Genomic DNA, 14024 nt, shown 5'->3' with positions numbered 1-14024 from the left:
CTGGAGTTTCCAAGCCTCTCATCCACATCTGGGGCGGCGAGGATGAAATTGCAGCTACCTGAGTCAGGGCTGTGTGGTAAGGACGAGTTAGAAGCTTCCGTAAGTACCTGGGAGAGATCTTGGAACCACGAAGGGACTCACTGGATAGCGCTCCTGGTCGACTGTGCAGATGTGGACTGATAGGGCAGTGCTGGGACCTCACCCGGATGCCCACAGGACGGTTCTCGAAGGTGAAGGGGTGTGTGTGTGGATTCCTAGGCCGATGGTCTGGGTAGCAGGAATGAGGTGCTGGGGAAGTTAAGGGGAACTTAACTTTGGGGGATATGCCAGCTGGTCACTGCTATGAGCAGCAGAGCCTCCTGCCAGCCGGCTCGCTGTGAGGGGCTGAGTGGTGGAATGCCTTCTGGCTCTGTCCCCAGGGCAGCACAGGAGATAGGAAGCCTGTGCCCCACCTGGGGTCCAGAACTTACCCTGAGCAGTGGCTTTGCCACACTCTGGCCTGTACACACACAGGCCAGGAAGGCGGTGTCTATCAAGGGCAGAAATCACAACCCTACGCCAAAGCCAGGTGCTTTGGGGAGGACTGATCTCTACCTTCACAGCAGGACCCAAGGGCAACCAAGAGGAGCCCAGACCTGAGGGGCCCCCAAATTGCCTTCCTTTCTTAAAAATACACACACCTGTCCTCTGGAAGATGTTCTGCTGCTCCAGTTTGGCCTGCACACTTCTCTCCTCCCACCAGCCCTTTCCGGCCCTCCCACCATCCACACTTTTTGCTGCTCTGTCCAGCAGGCAGGGCACACACCTGGCTGTCTCTCCAAGCACCCCCAAATAGGGCTTCAAAGGCGTCCCATCTCCCTTCTCCTCTCTCTGTAAAGCCAAAAACATTCGGAAGTCACATGCAAAGATGTGTCTTTTTTAGACTTGAAGACTCGTTTCGAGATTTCTGTCCTTGGCAGCCGTAATGAACATAGATGTCTTTCAATTAATTCCTTTAACCTCAGAGGGATAAAGTCCCACGTATTTGCAAGATGGGAGTTTAAAATATGAGTGTCTTTCAGGTAATATGCCAGAAGTAGAGTCTTCCCAAAGCAGTGTTGATGCTGGGGAGAAGAGATGTGTCTTTCCCCAGAGGAAATGCCCTTGAGGGGCAGAGTCACATGGAGAAGAGGGCAGGACACACCTGATTGGAACCACCTGGTGGTCCCTGTGCAGCCCGGGTGGACTCAGGAATGTCATTTCACCTCCTTGGGATCAGTGTCTTCATGTTGGAGACTTTCTTCCTGATCACACCAGGGTGCCTGGCTCATGAGCAATGCTCATTCTGTGGGGCACTCCCTCCACCCCCAAAATGGCAAAGCCTCCCATTTCCCACTTCCCTTTCACTCTTGACTCTAAGTCTGTGAGGGCGGCTGAGGCCTCAGTATGACTACAAGGAGCCTTTAAAGAGCACTTTACCTATAACATTTCCCCCCCAACAATATTTTGGCCCTTTCTTCAGAATAGGTCGGAAAAACACATCTCATCGTACAAATTCCTGTCCCCTGAAGATACATCATCTATGCAATTCATGCCGGAGTTCCAATCAAGAAAATTCAGGATCGATTTCCCTGACCTTCCTGCTGCTTTGCCAAGAGTGAAGCCCAGAGGCGCTGGGTAGTGCCAGCAAAACTTCCTTCCAAGAGCAGTGACAGAATAAATTGCTATTTAGTTTAGTTTTGTTTCCCCTATATAAGGCCTCCCTGGCCCTGGAAACTAGACTGCCCACATTTTAATTCACGTTAATGTGTGGGCTCACCCCCCACTGCTCCCCAAATGGGTTGGAGTAAGGGAAATAAACAGAGCCCAGTGACTGGGTATGGGTGCCCCCTGAAAAAGTGAACCCTATACCCCCTCCCCTCTCTCTTACTCAATTTGGAATTTTTCATAAAAATTAAGAAAAGAAAAAGGAATGTTTCACTTCAAATAGAAATCAGTTACTGGGGGGGGGGGGGGTTGGTGATGTCTGTGCTTCCAGGGCTTCTGAACTAACAGAGTTTACACTTTCTCATTACCAGGCACAATTTTGTTCTGAGGTCAATGCTACCAGGATGTGTCAACCATAACTTTACAACAAAGAGAAAGATAGATGAGAAATGCCTTCGAATATCTGGAATCTGGGCTTGAAATCAACCTGATATTTAAATCGACATGTATCTCCAGGCGGGGTCAAAGCACAGTGAAGGTTTCCCCCCAAGATACTGTGTTTCATGTTTCTCTTCAAGTAAATTTCTATTTTTTCCCCCAACCTTCACAGCTTAAGCATTTTATCCAGTTTAAACGATGGGGATTTAAATTGCTATTTTAGTGGAAGAGGCTTGATTAAAACCTGTGTCCTCATGAAATTATTGGACAGTGGTTCTTGGGCTCTGTTTACATTAGTGTCAACCTTAATTTAAATTCTGCATAACTTTATTTGCTTCGCTAAATGCATTCGGTGGGAACACACCACAAATTGCTTTGCATTATGAGCAGAGGCTCTTTGTCTATTGCAAAGTGTTTTGAAATTAGCACCGTAAGTAACTAGCTGTAAGTGTCCCTCCATCTCCTTAATGCCTCATTAATCAAACTCCACGGCAGCTGGTGTGATGTCCAGGCCTCTCACATATAAGATGAGTATCACTTGCGGGGTGCATTTGACCACAGCCATTTAACCCAGATTCATTTGTGCATTTGTGCTGCTCCTCCCTCGGTAGGCTCCCAACACATGCAGCTCTGTATGGATATCTGTCACGTGCATATCCTTTTCAGAAACTGGAAATGTTAAAAAAAAAAAAAATCTATTTCTCCTCTTGTGGAAATCCCTGATATTAAGGATATTAAGGAGAGGATATTCATTTCATGGAAGGAACAGCCCAGCCGATTTTCTGAGTTATCCACAATAATTCAACATGACTTTCAAAATGAATCTTAAAATGCCACACGAGAAACATTTTCCTGGGCAAGTTTTTTTTTTTTTTTTGCAGTTTTTGGCAGGGGCTGAGTTTGAACCCACCACCTCTGGCATTTGGGGCCAGCGCCCTACTCCTTTGAGCCACAGGCGCCACCCCTGGGCAAGTTTTTCTTTATGCCAAAAGTTTAGAGAGAAAAAAGAAACACATGTACCCAGGCAGACTACAATTTCTGTTTTGGCCTCAGGTCTCATGGAGATGGGATACGTTTAGTCTAATCAGGAAAAAAAAATGTGTTTGTTCCTTTATTACATATTCTTTGTGTGTGTGTGTGTGTGTGTGTGTGTGTGTGTGTGTGTGTGTGTGTGGTTTTTTGGCCAGGGCTGGGTTTGAACCCGCCACCTCCGGCATATGGGACTGGCGCCCTACTCCTCGAGCCACAGGCACTGCCCTCTTTATTACATATTCTAAATTATTCTGTATTAAGTACAAAGTTTTAAGATTTGTACTTGCAAAAGAAATGTAGGACACCTTGTACTCGATGGCTTTATTACAGTCCTTATAGAAAAAAAGGTTTTAATTTCTGTGTGTGTGTGTGTGTGTGTGTATACAGATATATATACACACAAATAATCATAGCAAAAGATGACACCTTTTATAGTGCTTTCTTTTTGTCTTTCTATGGTTCCATCAAGCATTTGCAAATGTCTAAGTAGAACCCTTCATCTGTTTTCCGTGCCCTCTTTCTGCATCATACACAGGCTGGAGGATACAGCACCCCTACCACACACACCTGTAACCAAAGGTAACACTCACTGTATTGGACAAGAGCCTCCTGGTCGCTTTAGAGACTGTCTTAGATATGGTGTGGGCACATCGGGGCAGGTTCCCTGTTAGGAGAGTCCTCTCTGTGGCTATGGGAACATGCAGGGACTCCTTGGCTGCCAGCACTCAGCTCCAGCGGGCAGTGAGCAGAGATGAGCAGGTGCTGTTGGCTGTGGCTGCATGTACGCGCGTCGACTCTGCACTGCAGCCTTTCAATGGGAGGCCTCTGGCTTCCTGGCCTTTCCTTCTGACCACCCAGCAGGAAAAATACACGGAAGTGGTTTTTTTTTTCCTACTAGTTTTGTCAGTGAGACAAAAACAAAAAGAAAGAACACACACAAAACTGCAGCATTAAAACTTTGTATTTCTCCCAGGTGGGCTTCTGGAATGTTTAATGTAATCATAGTAAGCCATTAATTTTCTTTGCAGTTAAACATTTTGCCTTTTCACCTTATAAAACCATGCGGGATAAGTCAACCTTATTTCAATGGAATTGAAGCATTGTAGCCTGACTCCCAAAACCAACACCACCAGCAAACCTACCAAGGGGGAGCCCACACTGGCAGTGCAAACCGGTACTAGATTTTTTACTTTAAAAATCAATTTACCATAAACCACGCATTGTGCTTATTTTTATAATATTAATATTATCATGTCTGCCCTCTCTTTTGGCAGGATTCTCTCATGGGCTCTGGTTTTAAAATAGCAAATGTGAAAGTACATTGTGATTAATTTTGTAGATGACATTTACTCAGGTGTAATTCATGGCGATTACAAAAGTACATTTTATGTCCCATCTCCAATGCATCCGATTCTTCTATGATTCCAGCTACCTCCATTCATTAGAGTTCTGAACAAAATAAGTGAAGGGAGGAGAAGGCCCAGATGATTTTCAGATGTAGCAAATCATAACAAAATGTTTTTAAATCAACATCCAAAACTTTTCTCTCTTTTCAGCAGCCAGAGAAGTCTGATGATTTAAACCAAAAACTCCGTCTCAAAACCACCCTTCCTTGCGCGCCATGAACACCTCTCCCTCTTTTCCCCCAAAGGCAGCCGTTTGGCAGGTTGAGCAGTACAAGCCAGTGAACTCTTGGATCAAATGACCCACAGAGATGGAATCTGATTGTGGCTTGGATTTAAGAAAGAAAGGAAAAACACACGAGCCAGACAGGAGGCAAGTCAGAGTCCTGTGTCCCCCACCTTCCGTTCTCGCCCTCATCAGCCCCTGGTAACATAAAAGGGGAGTACGCATAACCCACAACAGTAGAGGCACCCCGAGATTGAGGGGGGTAAGTCCAGCCTTCCTTATTAGCTGCAGTGCTGCAGCTGTGCTCTTATCTAGCCAAAGAAGAAAGACTACAACAAAGGATCTCAAAGAAGGGACAGCGGCTGCCTGGGAAAGCCCCTGCCCCAGCATTGTGGTGCCTTCTGCTGAGCAAATAGTTCAAACTGTTCATTCCCATCTCCTATTCTCTCCCTGGTACACTGTTTGTGCCCTTGCATTTCATTCTGCAAGGAAGGTTGCTCTCTGGGCCTATAAGCAAACAGTCCAGAAAAGGGCTAGCCATCCTCTCCTCTTCCCCGGAGAACTAGCATTTTTATTTCGGCTCCAAGCTGTCAAAGACCTGGAGAGTTTATGTCGGTGTCCTGAATTAATTGCTTTAAGCTGGAGCAAGCTCCACGGGCTACCAAATGTCCAGAAGATGTTTTTTAAAAATGCTTCCTCCAGGATTGTGGCTCCAAGCTGTCCCTCAGGGGTGGCCTTTTTTTCTGTGGCCACCCTCTCACCCCTAGTCTCTTGCTACTCAGGAGGGGGTTGCCTCTTTTGGTCACCCTACAAAATTTAGAATTGTCTGGGGTGAAAAAACCATCCACCTCTGTCCCAAGATGTGAGTGGTGGACATCTTTGTTCTGACCCAGAAGGGCTGCAGAGTTACAGCAGCTGCGTGTACGACCCTGAAGTCAGCTGTGGAGGAGGCCTGAAGTGGCCAAGACCTCCTCCCATGACCTCACCCTGCTGAACGCTCATTTAACCAACACAGCAGAAAAAGCAGAAGAAACTGTGCCTTTTGCATCTCTACCCACCTCCTCCTCCAAAAAAAAAAAACAAAACATTGAGGTTGACGACATGATGCATTTTAAAGTTTTCCTGCTCCAAAAAAAAAAAAAGAAAGAAAGCTTCTTTAATAGAATGAAATAATAAACCAATTTATATACCGATATAAGACTAGGATCGTGAGTGCCATTGTGTAATTTTCCACTTGACTTTTCATTATCTACCTGAACAAAATCAATCTATATGTATGGGATCAACATACAATTCCAGAGATAAAAGCTGAAAATAAATGTGCTTTGCATATCCCGGAGATAAAAGACACAATCCTTGGTACTGACATTTCTTCTCCGGCAGACGCATTTATAAAATAAATTGTTGTGTCAAGGAAAAATCGAGATGTAGCGGTGTATCTCGAGAGTTGACCCCTTTACTGGAAATATTGATCCTGCAAATGAAGAGTGGTTAATAAGTACCCTGCAGACGTTATCAGGTCTTTTGCCCTAGTTTGCCCAGAGTGCAGCCTGGGTCAATGTTTCTTCCAACCAAATCTCCCTGTCTAAAAAAAAAAAAAAAAAAAGACTTCCCCTATTAACATGGATTTAAGGCTGAGGACTTCAAGGGCTTTCTGAAGCCTCTCCACAGAAACAAAGCACTCTGAAAAATCACATTATATTAGAAACCTCCGTGCAGCCAATGCCGCTGGTGAAGGACACTCAGCCTTCAAAGGGGGCAGAGATGGCTCTGTGTACTTTGGAGCTGACATTTTTTACTTTAAATAGGTTGGGTTCCATTCCTTGTATGCTCTTCTTTGCCCAAATAGTTAGAAATGATATTAAGAACAGGAAAACCCCCCTACACTGGCCACAGCCTGGTCCCCTTTAATTCTTTTTTGGGGGGAGGGCGTGTCATCATTCACATTGCATCTGTGCACCCTGGGTGGGCAGGGGGGACAGATGAAGGCTGTGTCTCATTGGGGGAGCCCTCTGGGGCTCATCTGGGCTCTTCCAGGGCTCCTTGTGGATGGCCTGCCCACTGGACTCTCCCAGGGTGGGCTCCCAGCTCTCACCTTGGTCAGTATTCCCCTTTCTGTGAGGCAAGAGTTCATTTCTGAAATATTACAGAACAGCAAAGAAAGGCCCACAGGGTAGGGAGAGTGGACTATCTTTCACCCCACACCATCTTTCTAAGCTCTTGGACATTTTCTGGTCATTTAAAAGTACAGATGTCATAGGCCAAGGATTTCTAAAAATTAGCCACTTGTCATTATTTATTCACTGGCATATATAACTTAAATGTCTACTTGGGCAACTTGATTGTCACAACTTAACTTCTGACAACAGGACAAACAAATAGCTCTATATTTTAAGAGCTTTGTGTTGACAAAGGCTAATGGCTCTGGGTCTGTTAGTTCAGGACAGTTCTGCGGCTCTCAATCAGAGCTCCTGCTCCCCTTCTCCTGAGAGCCTGCCATCACCACGAACCCATCTGGGCTTGGGCCATTGCCTCTCTATCATTCATTTCACAGTTTATATTCATTGACAACTCCGATGGAAACATGCAGAAGGAATCTCATGCAGCGCCACGACCTTTGGGGGAAGGTCTTGTTATGGTCGAAACTCAGTAGAGGGAAAAATCTCACAAGTTTTCACTCACATGAGCCCCTTTGGATAATAAATATCCTTTCCAAACTCATCTTTTTGTTCCAGTGAATAAGCAAATTCAGAAAAAAAAAAAAAAAACATTTTAAGAGTGTGGTCAAGAAGAGTTACACAGGTGTCAAAATTTTGTTTGAAAAGGGAACTAAATATTGATAGCATGTTTTAAAAGTCCTTGTATTTGGCGTGGTGCCTTTAGCACAGTGGTTACAATTCCAGCCATATGCACCAAGGCTGGCAGGTTCCAGCCAGGGCCAGGGCCAGCTAACCAACAATGACAACTGCAACAAAAAAATAGTCAGGTGTTGTGGCAGGCACCTGTAGTCCCAGCTACTTGGGAGGCTGAGGCAAGAGAATCACTTAAGCCCAAGAGTTAGAGATTGCTGTGAGCTGTGTCACCACAGCACTCTACCAAGGGCAACATAGTGAGACTCTGTCTCAAAAAAAAAAAAAAAAAAAAAAAGTCCCTGTATTCTCCTTACAAAAGTAATGCCTTCAATGGCTACAGCATTCAACCTTGGTGAACCTCAGGTCAATTTTATCCATGGTTTAATTGCTCTGTGATTCAAATCTGCATCCCAGGGAGCCGGTATGCTAACACACAAACTTCACTCAGTATAAAGAAAATCTTTTAGGAGTTTTATATCCCAAGCTCCATGAGGAAAGAGAACATATCACGGCAGAGTGTTAGACCATTTTTACAGCTAAATTCACTCATGCTGGAAAATCTCACCACAGAGCAACATCACAGCCATCTTCTTATGATGGGACAATGTTCCATGCCTAAGTAGACTCCTGACACGGAATTGGAATGCAATGCATGTTTATGAAATAAATACGCATATTTACCGAACACAAGAAGATGAGTTTTTAAAGGTATTTGTAATGACCATGTCATAGTTCGACTATGTTGGTGTCGTATACCAGACGGAGAATGTAGTAATACATGTAGAGTAATGTATTACTAAATGCGGATAAATACAGTGACACAGAAAGTTAGTAGCAACACTTGCTTACTTTTGTATTTTAAAAACAACATATCAGCAGTTTGAATCCTTTAAAAAGGAGAGGAAGGGTGTAAAACTATTCAGAAATGAGGATAAAAACATGCACTCACAATCTTCCTAACTCAGGGAGAATAAAATCCCTCCTCCTGGCTCTCTGGATTGCCAACCCAAATCTCCATTGGACAAGGCTGGAGACAAGGCTCCACTGGACATCTGGACAAGGCTGACGTCCAGTACTGGGGCCAGGAGATGGCTTTGCTGTGCCCTGAAGATACCACAAATCTTCCACAATCCTTAAAATGTCCTTCAAGTGGTCTTCAATCAAGACAGGCATTTTTTAAGGGTGAAAGAAAAATGACTGCCATTTATCCATTATGACAAAATGAAATTTTCATTTTGAAAGCATACTGCCTGTCACTGTGGGAAAACTTATTGAATTCTAATACTATCCGCTGCTAGAGAGAATAGACATTCTGATGAGATGCTTATACATTATCATTTCTTTTATGTTTTACAGTCTACATCAAATCCTTTAAAAATATTTTAAATATGGAAAACTAAATGAAAAATCTCTAAAGCTAACTTAACATTTGACCCATAAAGTAGTGTTTTTTTTTAATCACAGGAGATAATGTGAAAAGGTCCCTCATCTCATACACGTCCCAACTTTCCTTGACTTGAAAATGTTTCTTTCTTTTTCTTTTTTTTTTTTTTCTTTATTGTAGAGACAGAGTCTCACTTTACCACCTTCAGTAGAGTGCCATGATGTCACAGGACTCACAGCAACCTCTAGCTCTTGGGCTTCCGGGACTCTCCTGCCTCAGTCTCCCGAGCAGCTGGGACTACAGGCGCCCGCCATAACGCCCGGCTATTTTTTGGTTGCAGTTTAGCCGGGGCTGGGTTTGAACCCGCCACCCTCGGTATATGGGGCTGGCGCCCTACTCACTGAGCCACAGGCGCCACCCAAACTTTTCTTAGCAATGGGAACTAGGTACCTTTACTCAATTTCTTCTGGCATATTATAGACATAAGAGCACATAATATCAAGGAAGAAAACAGGTTTCTTTTAAATAAATATGAAAACACAGTTGCTGTATAACATAACTTCAGTAATAATGGTTTTATGGCAATTTCTTTTGAAATACCATTTGGTGCACATCCACAGATGGAGTACCAGGCCTTCTGCTTTACCAGTGAGTCCACCCTGCAACCGTAGCAGTTGTGTCAAATATATTGACAAAATGTGGGGTTCATAAAAATCCATTTAAGTGTTCAAATGTCCTTTATTTTCTTTTCTAGAAATTCTGTGAGACAGATGTGGATTCACAGGCAAACACAGAAAGGATACTTAGTTTCTATTTTTAAAATATATTTCGATTATTATAGGTCTCAATTAAGCCAGGCCACGTTTATTGGGAGTGTCATTTTAAAAGGAACTGTTTGTTCTACATAGAAATGACCCTGCTTTGCTCTCAATCATCGCTTGGAAGTTTAAAAGAAGTATCCGCAGCTGAGCATGGGGAAAACATTTTGCTCCCCAACTTCCTAACACAACTCACACTTTAAAAATGGTTAAAGTGGGGTGGCGCCTGTGGCTCAGTCGGTAAGGCGCCGGCCCCATATACTGAGGGTGGCGGGTTCAAACCCGGCCCCGGCTGAACTGCAACCAAAAAATAGCTGGGCGTTGTGGCGGGCGCCTGTAGTCCCAGCTACTCCGGAGACTGAGGCAAGAGAATCGCTTAAGCCCAGGAGTTGGAGGTTGCCGTGAGCTGTGTGATGCCACGGCACTCTACCGAGGGCCATAAAGTGAGACTCTGTCTCTACAAAAAAAAATAATAAAATAAAAATGGTTAAAGTGGACCGTAGGTCTACTCAGAATTGGGAACAGCATCCCCCAGTCTTTGTGGAATTTGTGGAAGCAAAGAACTTTGCTAGAAGCCCCTCTCTCTTTCACTTTCGTCTGGGAGCTGGAAAAAGAGTAAAAGGACAGTAGGAAAAACACTGGAGTCTTTTCACCTTGAAAAAAAAGATAAGTCTCCATTTTCTAGTAATGTGAAGGATGAGAATCCCAGTAGTGAAGAATTCCAACACCAGCTTGCCTAGAAACTCAAGAGTGATTCAAACAGCAAATACTGAAGACCACTTCCTTTTCAGTTTTGAGCTTCTTTTTCCCTTTGAGTCACTTAAGTACAGTAATTAAATTAAGAAAAGCCAGCAAAAAAGAGGGCAGATTATTAGATATTTTGCTTGACATTGTAGAAAGTCATGTCAGATTTACAAAAGGATAGTGGATTTCAAAATTTTAAACGTTCCTACCTCAAAAGTCACATCATGTTCCCCAAGTCGGCCAAATGCATGTGAGAGTTTACCTGGATTCTAGGTCAGGTGAAGAGAATTTTGTGGAACTCTATAGCACGCCTTAGGAGGAAGTCAGGACTGTGCTTGATTTCAGCACCCATTTGAGCTTACCCTGTTTACATTTTCTCCTGTTTTTACCTGAACTCTGCAGCTCCGCGCACACGTACAGAAGGTTACATTCTCACACTGGGCACCCACATGAGGTCACATGCTTTGCATCAATGGCAATTAGTTCTCCTTTTAAAATGGAAAATGTCATTAAGTTCTTGAATAATTCAAGAGTAGAGGTCACAATACAGTGTCCCTTTTGGGGGTCTTTATGGTGCAAATGGCAAAGCAAGGCGATCCTATCTGTACGAGTAGATCTAAGGTTGACAATGTAGCTCTATTTAGTGTGACAGGCAAATTAAATTACACGAGGCACTCACTCATTGTCACCCGTTAACAGGCTTGGGAAAATTGTGGCTCCCCTGGGGCACATCTCTGGCGACGCGCGAGGGGAATAAAAATATTTCATTTTAATTGGCTGCTGTTTCCTTTACTTGATTTTGAAAACAACAAACATAAACATGCCCCCCAAACAGCTCTCCTCGGAATCTCCCCAACACAGCCACCACTCACGGCGTCTGCCCAGAGGTGGGCGGGAGTCTGAGTCCACATCCTCAGCCACGGTCGCGCAGGTCCCCACCCTGGGGCTCCTGCAAAGGACAGAGGGGACGGGTTTCAGATCAGAGCGGCTTCCACATCTCCGCGCTCCTCCGTGGGGGCTCGCTGGACGGGAACAAGGGCTGCCCCTCGAATCTAGGAGGGATGAGGAGGAGGGAAGGAGGAGGACAGGAGGACGCAGAGGTCCCCAAACTGTCTTCCTCCCCGGAGAAGAAAATGTCACATCGCCTTTGGTGATCTGGTGCCTGAGCCCGGGCGCGCGGGCTCCGGGACGGCGGAGCGGTGCTAGAACGGGGGAGATTCAGGCTGGGGGAACCAAGTCAAAAGCCTCAGCGGTCACGAAACGACATGAAAGTGTTTCCGAGGCCACAGGCAGCACATCCTAACCACTTCTGGTGTCCCCAAGGTCCCCCACGACCCAGTTAAAACTGGTGGGCGTGGCTGCGTCGTTCCGAGTCCCCCGCGTCCGGGTCCAGACCCAGGCGGGTCCACCTGCGCCCGGCAGGTGCGCGCGGCCTCGGGGCTCTCTCTGACCGCCGCCGACCTTGGCCCCTGCGGGACAAGCCGGGGACTCCGGGCTTTCCCGGGGTCAGGAGGGTGGGGTCGGGGTGGGACGGATGAGATAAATAAAGTTGGCGGCGCCCGCGGCGTCTAGGTTGGGACGCGTCTGGTCCAGGGGGGTTGGCTGTGCTGCCTAAGGTCGGTTCTCTGAGATCTAGAACTTGGGGAAGGGGGGTGGGAAAGCAGCAATGACTGTCCCTCTCCTTCGTGCTTAAAAAAAAAAAAAAATCCCCTAAATAGTATTTCGCTGGCATTTCCCTCTCCGCTGCCTGCACCTTGGCCCTGGGAAGTATGTGAACAGTGAGAGGGCAGGAGCACCGGCCCCGGAGGGTTTCCCAGGGCTCGGGGTTTGGATCATCCTTGCAGCCTGAACTCGAGGAGCTGGGAGAGCCGGACCGACAAGCCGGGAGCCCCCCCCCACCTGCGGGCGGCTCCGCGGATCTGCCCGGGAAGCGCGGTCCCCGCCAGCCCCGGAGCCGGAGCGCCCGCCGCCCGCGCGCGGAGCCTGCCGAGCCGCCTGGACGCTGCCGCGCGGCGGCTGCACAAGTGTCCCGGCCACTCGCAGGGAGCAGGCGGCTTGGGGACCTTTTCGGAATGAGGAAAGTGGGTGCTGCTCCGTTTCTGAAGCAGGTCCGACTTTAGGGTCACTTAGGTAAAGAGAAACATTTAATTTAAAAATATATATATATATATACACACATGTATATATTTCAGCATGATCTGCTACCTAAGGCAAATGATTTGTGCTTAAACTTTGACACATTTCCTGGTAGAATTAAAAAACAAGTTTCATGCCTGGGGGTGGGGGGAGAGCAGGGAGGGGCAGTTTAGATGTTTTTCCATTTTCTAAATGCTTCAATTTAACCAAACACTTGGGGGATCCAGGCCTCTGTAATTCCAAAGACAATTTTCTCTGGTTTTAATTTGATTTGCATTTTTCAACTTTGATAATATTCAATTTCATGGCTCAATACACATGTAAACACCGTTAGGTCTTGTTTTTCACCCCTCCCACCAAACAGAATGTGGCTTGTCTCAGAGTGCCCTGGGAGGTTACACCCGAGTCCCCAAAATATCTGCATGTTTCTCCTGAATTATTTTCTGAAACTTAACGCGCCTCAGCCCGGGCTCCAGCAGTGTTGAATAACGAAAAAATATCTAACCTATTAAATTAGCCAATGCGTGCGGCAGACTTGCGTAACCATTGCAAAACAAAAGCAGTAAAGAAAAAATTCATATTGGCTATAGAATCAATTCTAATTTTGCCCCCAAATAAATAGAAATCCATGCTCTATTTACAGTTTTAAACAATCCTAAAATAATAAATAAATTTGTTTCCCCCCCAAAACGTTTTGAATGTAGATCTCATCTCTAGGAATACTGAAAAATATAAAGAAATCATCTTTCTAGAGAAAAGTTTAATTAACATTATTGCGCTATTTTACCAAAGATAAAATGTAGAGGCAAATACGGAGTGAAGCTCTGTAATTAGCTAGAGTCATAGTAAAACTAATATTTAACAAAATAGCACTACCAATGACAATTAGGACGCTGTGACCTGCTGTGAACAGCTCCACTGAACCTGTGATGGGAGTGCATGCCAATCTGCTATTCTTCCCACTTTTCAGGTCTCATCATAAACCAGACATTATGCAAAAAAATAGTGGAGTCTCATCAAATGTGCAGATTGGCATATAATAAATTTATTAAACTCCAAATGAGTTTTTTTCCCCATTTACAAAATTAAGTTAGAAAAGGTAGGAAACATATACTTTTATTTGTCCAAGGATACTGTATATGATAAAATAGCCATCCAACTTCCAGAGCTTTCTTTCACTTAGAAAATAATATATGTATTTATTTATCTGCTTGCTGTAGACTGCTGTGGAACACTTGATACTGTGAAAGATGTTTCTATCTTAAATCCTAAGAATTTACAAATTGTAATGTTTATTTTTTTTTA

General features: G+C 45.0%; 1 protein-coding gene across 5 annotated transcripts in view; it reads right to left on the bottom strand.

Moving 5' to 3' along the window:
* The window catches only part of FOXA2 (forkhead box A2), a 49182-nt gene that overhangs the window by 20358 nt on the left and 14800 nt on the right, over positions 1–14024 (bottom strand). For 2 of the 5 annotated variants that reach the window (XR_008376472.1, XR_008376471.1), the window contains exons 2-5: positions 11456–11532; positions 11263–11317; positions 10973–11071; positions 3747–4050 (exon numbers count right to left, since the gene is read on the bottom strand). The exons of 1 other annotated variant lie outside the window; for it this stretch is intronic. The gene's annotated coding sequence lies outside the window, so the exon portion shown is untranslated. The remainder of the gene's footprint in view (positions 1–3746; positions 4051–10972; positions 11072–11262; positions 11318–11455; positions 11533–14024) is intronic. 2 more of the 5 variants (XR_008376469.1, XR_008376470.1) reach the window with 2 other exon arrangements.

The sequence above is a fragment of the Nycticebus coucang genome, chromosome 21, assembly GCF_027406575.1.
Source record: "Nycticebus coucang isolate mNycCou1 chromosome 21, mNycCou1.pri, whole genome shotgun sequence".
Lineage (NCBI taxonomy): Eukaryota > Metazoa > Chordata > Mammalia > Primates > Lorisidae > Nycticebus > Nycticebus coucang.
Note: the sequence above shows the minus strand (reverse complement) of the source record. Positions and strands in the feature narration are given on the sequence as shown.